This window comes from Piliocolobus tephrosceles, chromosome 3 (genome assembly GCF_002776525.5).
Source record: "Piliocolobus tephrosceles isolate RC106 chromosome 3, ASM277652v3, whole genome shotgun sequence".
NCBI classification, from domain to species: domain Eukaryota; kingdom Metazoa; phylum Chordata; class Mammalia; order Primates; family Cercopithecidae; genus Piliocolobus; species Piliocolobus tephrosceles.
In genome coordinates, this window is record NC_045436.1 from 36,686,273 (window position 1) to 36,691,852 (window position 5,580).

Sequence of the window (5,580 nt, forward strand, 5' to 3'; positions counted from 1 at the left end):
AAGGAAGGAAGGAAGGAAGGAAGGAAGGAAGGAAGGAAGGAAAGTATTTGAACAGCAGTGTGGTCTGTCACTGGCTGGCTGGTTCCGCAAGGGGAACTGGGATTTTTGCAAGCACCTACCCAGCTCCTCTATTGATGTCTTTCATTTCAGCTGCCCCACATTCTAGTAGGCAGGTATCTTATTCCCATTTTACAGATGGGGAGACGGGGGACTTGCCCAGGGTCACAGAGCAGTGGTGGGGCCACACTTTGAAGCAAATTGTGTGGTTCTGATGCTTAGGCTCTCACACTGCACCACTCAGGGAAAAGCCAGGACTGTGGGCTGGGGGCAGCTGGGCCTTCAGGTTGAGAATGAGAAGCACTGCCATACCAAAGGCCACCAGGATTGCTAATCGAAGCAGGAATTAAGGCCCCAGGTGGCACCTAATAAAAGGCTGAGGAGAGCATGGCCTTAGAGTCAGGAGCAACAGGAGGCCAGGCACAGTGGCTCATGCCTATAATTCCAGGACTTTGGGAGGCTGAGGTGGGAGGATAGCTTGAGCCCAGGGGTTTGAGACCAGCCTGGGCAACATAGGGAAACCCTGTCTTTAAAAAAAAAAAATTAAAAACTAGCTGGATGTGGTGGCATACACCTGTGGTCCTAGCTACTCAGGAGGCTGAGCTGGGAGGATTATGAGCCAAGATTGCACCACTGCGCTCCGGGCTGGGTGACCCTATCTCAAAGAAAAGAATAGAAAAGGAAAAAAAAAAGATCATCAGGGAAGTGGGGAAGGGACAAGGGATAAGGAGTGTGGCGAAGGGCCAGAAGCAAAAACCCAATTTTTGTTCCCTTCATTCTGCCCAAAGTAGCCACAGCTTTAATGGGGAGTGCGGGCAGCAGGGGCCTCGTGAGGGCTGTCGCAACCTGGGGGACTGAGGTCACAGTCTCACTGTTGCTCAGAACTCCGCTGTAGCTTCTTTCCACTCAGCAGGGCCTTCCCCTGAATTCCTGTTAAACTCAATCTTTCCTGGTCATATGAACATTCATTATGTGGTTTTATGACATTTTGTCATCCTCTCTTCCTGTCTCCAACAACCCCAACAAAAACGTGCCTTTCTGAATATGGATGGTGGTAATGGTCGCACAACAATGTGAATGTATTTAGTGCCGTGGAATCGTATGCTTAAGAATGGTGAAGATGGTAAGTGTTATGTATATTTTACCACCATTAAAAAATGTGATGAAAAACGTGCATATCCAAACTTTTCACTGACTTATACTTAGATACTGTGACTTTATGGCCACACTGAAACATTCTAGAGCCTTGTACCAAATGTTCCCCACCCATTTCATCCCCCACTTCAGCCTCATTCACACTTCTACAAGCTGAGGCCAGTCTGGACTGGGCAAGAGAGGTCAGGTGGGTGGGCATGGCAGGGAGAGGGTCTGTATTAGTCAGGGTCCTCTAGAGGGACAGAACTAATAGGATAGATGTATACATAAAAGGGAGTTTATTAAGGAGTATTGACTCACACAATCACAAGGTCCCACACTATGCCATCTGCAAGCTGAGGAGCAAGGAAGTCAGTCCGAGTCCCAAAACCTCACAAGTAGGGAGCCTGACAGTGCAGCCTTCAGTCTGTGGCCAAAGGCCCAAGAGCCCCAGCAAACCACTGGTGTAAGCCCAAGAGTCCAAAAGAACTTGGAGTCTGATGTTCGAGGGCAGGAAGCACCCAGCACGGGAGAAACATGAAGACTGGAAGACTCAGCCTGTCTATTCCTTCCACGTTTTTCTGCCTACTTTTATCCTAGACATGCTGACAGCTGATTAGATGGTGCCCACCCACATTGAGGGTGGGTCTGCCTCTCCCAGTCCACTGACTCAAATGTTAATCTCCTTTGGCAACACCCTCACAGACACAACCAGTATCAATACTTTGTATCTTTCAATCCGATCATGTTGACACTCAATATTAACCATCACAAGGTATTTGCCGTCAAAACATAGCAGTAGTCCCTGCTCCTCTTGGCCTGGTGAAGACTTGGGTGCCAGTATCTGTAATTTTATACCAATATAAATCAAGGTATGCATAGAATTCACTGGCCTGAGAAGGCACAGTGCATGTGTAGGTAGAGCTTTTGGCAGCACTGGCATTTCTAAGGCAGGTACTGGGCATAAAATCTCTTTTCCTGCAGGTACTAGAAACAAAGTATATTCTCCAACAAACACATGGTACAGGAGAGGCCCCGGGGCATGGAAACTTCTGGGGGTGGAGCCGGGGACGGCTTTCTGATGTTTTATAGTGTCTAGTTTCTTCCTTGATTTCAGCAAGCATAACAAAGTTCTCTGTTCATATGGCCTATATTAGCATTTGCTGGTTTGTAAAATTCAGAAATTGACTCAAAATAGGTAGCGTATTAAAGTGCTACAGGTATGACTCTATGTTATATTACAAAGGAGTGGGGAGAAAATTAGTTATTAAAACATGGTAATAACAGCTAACATTACTGAGTGTTTTTCTGTACCAGGCACTGGGCTAATTGTTTTTCATGTTGTAGGTTACGTAATCATCCCAGCCCTATGTGGCAGGCTGGTGGCACAGATGAGGAAGTCGTGGCACAAAGCAATGATTTAGCTTACTCCAGATCCCAGGGGACAATAGATGGCAAAGCCATCGCAGGCGGCCTAATATCAGAGCCCCTCATGCTTTCTGTTATAAAAAAGCACAGTGGAACCTGCTGGTTTTGAGGTTATTGATGAATCCTTTTTTAAAAAGAGAAACATTAAGTACTGAAGACAATTAATTGTACCATAAATCTTTCCATTTGGTTTATTCAGATTTTCATTTACCAGATTTTATTTTTATTTTATCATATTTTAAGTGTAACACACTTTCATATAGTTCACTCAAGATATTTTGAGGCAAATTTAACATTGCATTGTCAAAGCAATGATCACAATTCAGCGATTGTTATGCCCTGCAGCAACTAAGAGAGAAATGAACATTTCTACTACCAACGGCTTTTGTTTAAAAGAATAAAAGGGGCACTTAACTCTCTAAGGCATAGAAGGCTTCTGTCATTTTAGATAAGCCGCCAGCCACCAACCAGAACCCACAGGCCAGGGGTGGGTGTTCCCATTCAGATAAGGACTGCGTGTGACCAAGGCAGGAAATAAAACCCAAACAGCAGTTGGTGGGGGGATAAAGATGCTGATGCCAATGAGGTCCCTGGGTGCTTTCTCCTTTTCAACCAATGCCAGCCTGAGCTGTCTCCCAGGAACGCCAGACTCCCTGGTGTGTGTGGTCGGTGATTCTTGGCTCACACTGGATCGGGGTTGTTCAGGGCTGGTGGAATCCAGTGCCCAACCCCTGGAACCTGAGAAGCAGATTTCTCCCTCAGGAGGCTCCTGGGCTGCTTTGGCTTGAGAAACAGCTGCTAATTCTGGTAATTCCTGGCCTCGCTCTCCTTTTTTGGAAGGGTAGGGACAGGGTCTTGCTCTGTCACCCAGGCTGGATGGAGTACAGTGGCACAATCATAGCTCACTGCAGCCTTGAACTCCTGTGCTCAAGGGATCCTCCTTCCTTGGCCTCCCAAATAGCTGGGACTACAAGTCCCCACCACCATGTCCAGTTTGTTTGTTTGTTTGTTTGTTTACTTTTGTAGAGATGGGATCTCGCTGTGTTGCCCAGGCTAGGCTCCAACTCGGGCCTCAAGCGATCCTCCCACCTCTGCCAGTTGAAACGCTGCAATTACAGGCATGAGCCACTGTGACGAGCCATGCTTTTGTTTTTCACCTTCCCACATAGCATCCTCCGCCCTTTCTCCTACAGTGCTACTTCTCAATAACTCAGACTGAAGGATCCTTGGTGTTAAACACCTGCCATGCATCTATCGCTGCCACTGAATAATAATAATAATAAAAAAAACCCACCTCTTTTAGAAAGCTCGATAAAGTAATGGGGGAACCATCCTCTTGAGACCTTCCCTTCCCTCTTTCTCCTGTTGAAACATTAAAAAAATAGAGAGCTCCCCTAAGACATATTAAATACAATTTAATTTGGAAAGATTCCATCTGTCAGATGCCCAGCAATTCTTTCACTGTAATTTGGCAAGTTCGATGCCAAGTTAACACCGCCCTCCGTCTAGCAGTCTCCCGAAGACTGTGAGTCATCTGCAATTCTGCATCCTCGGCCTGGGGGAGGAGTGAGAAGCCTGCCAGGAGAGGCAGTACTTGGAGAGTGTGACTTCTGAAGCTTCCAGGCCTTCATTTATGGTTTTCAGATATGGTCCAACTCAATAGAGAGAGGCGTTACCTGCTTTTGTTATTCTGCAGTTCCTGACACAGCTCAGATGTAAGGTTATCTGTCCCACCGTGGCTGACATGGGACCAGGCACTGGACGCAGAAGGAGTTGGGTTCCAGGGAACCGACTCCTGATGGTACTTTAATGGCCACTGCAGATGTATCTTCTGGCACCTGGCTGACAGTCTCCCGTGAGTAATCTAATGTCTCTCCCTTTCTTGCACAGCTCAGACTTTCCTATTCTGTCTGCATGAAAAATGCAAGTGGGTCATTTTCTCCAAAACACAACTTGACTTCCACCTCTGTTAAAATCCCCATGCTCCTCCCAGCCAGGTGCAGCCACGGGGTGGGGGGTGGGGTCCTGTGGTTTTCTCAGGAGAATGACATTAGCTAGTCAGCGCCCCCTGTGAAGTGCCAGAGTATTATCGGCTGCAGCTGCTTCACGCGTGGGGCCATTTCCCGAGTGCCTCTCTATCGGCAAAGACGCAGTCCTGCCTGCAGAAAATCTCATTACAATTCTGGAAACACTCATTTGGCATCTCCCTTCTGGAGTATCTGCTTCAAAACCATTCTATCTGGGATTTATACCGCAATAATTGTCCTAGTCAGCTTTTTCTACTTTTCACTTTTGAAAATCATGATGAGGGTGACACATGTGAAATCCCACAGTATTTTCCAACTAGTACATATGGCGAGGGAAAGAGGATGAAAACCCTCACAGGTGTCTACCACAGGACCAAGAGCTTTGCTTTATCAATTATGTGAAAGTGCATCAAGAAAATAGCTGTGTGTCTATGTATGCAAGTATATATCCATGTACTTAGACATAAAACAATATTATTATTAAAAGGTAACTACAGGCCAGGCGCGGTGGCCCACGCCTGTAATCCCCACACTTTGGGAGGCCGAGGCAGCAGATCACGAGATCAGGAGATCAAGACCATCCTGGCTAACATGGTGAAACCCTGTCTCTACTAAAAATACAAAAATTAACCAGGCGTGGTAGTGGGCGCCTGTAGTCCCAGCTACTCGGGAGGCTGAGGCAGGAGCATTGCTTGAACCCAGGAGGCAGAGGTTGCAGTGAGCAGAAATCGTGCCACTGCACTCCAGCCTGAGTGACAGAACCAGACTCTATCTCAAAAAAAAAAAAAAAAAAAAAGTTACTACAATAAAATACATTTTAACAAGCAAAAAAATCACCCACTATTCCTTCAGTGATGCAACAGCCGTCTTTCTTTTCTTTTCTTTCTTTCCTTCCTTCCTTCCTTCCTTCCTTCCTTCCTTCCTTCCTTCCTTC

At 46.5% G+C, this 5,580-nt stretch overlaps 1 long non-coding RNA gene across 3 annotated transcripts in view; it reads left to right on the forward strand.

Annotated features, from left to right (window-relative positions):
* The first annotated feature begins 1,904 nt into the window (after positions 1-1,904).
* LOC111552201 overlaps positions 1,905-5,580 on the forward strand; it is an 8,057-nt gene continuing 4,381 nt past the window's right edge. Inside the window, exons 1-2 of one of the 3 annotated variants that reach the window (XR_002734584.1) lie at positions 1,905-1,966; positions 4,316-4,474. This is a non-coding gene — a long non-coding RNA (uncharacterized LOC111552201). Of the gene's footprint in view, positions 2,064-3,178; positions 3,427-4,315; positions 4,475-5,580 lie in introns of those variants that run through there. The other 2 variants (XR_002734582.1, XR_002734583.1) reach the window with 2 other exon arrangements.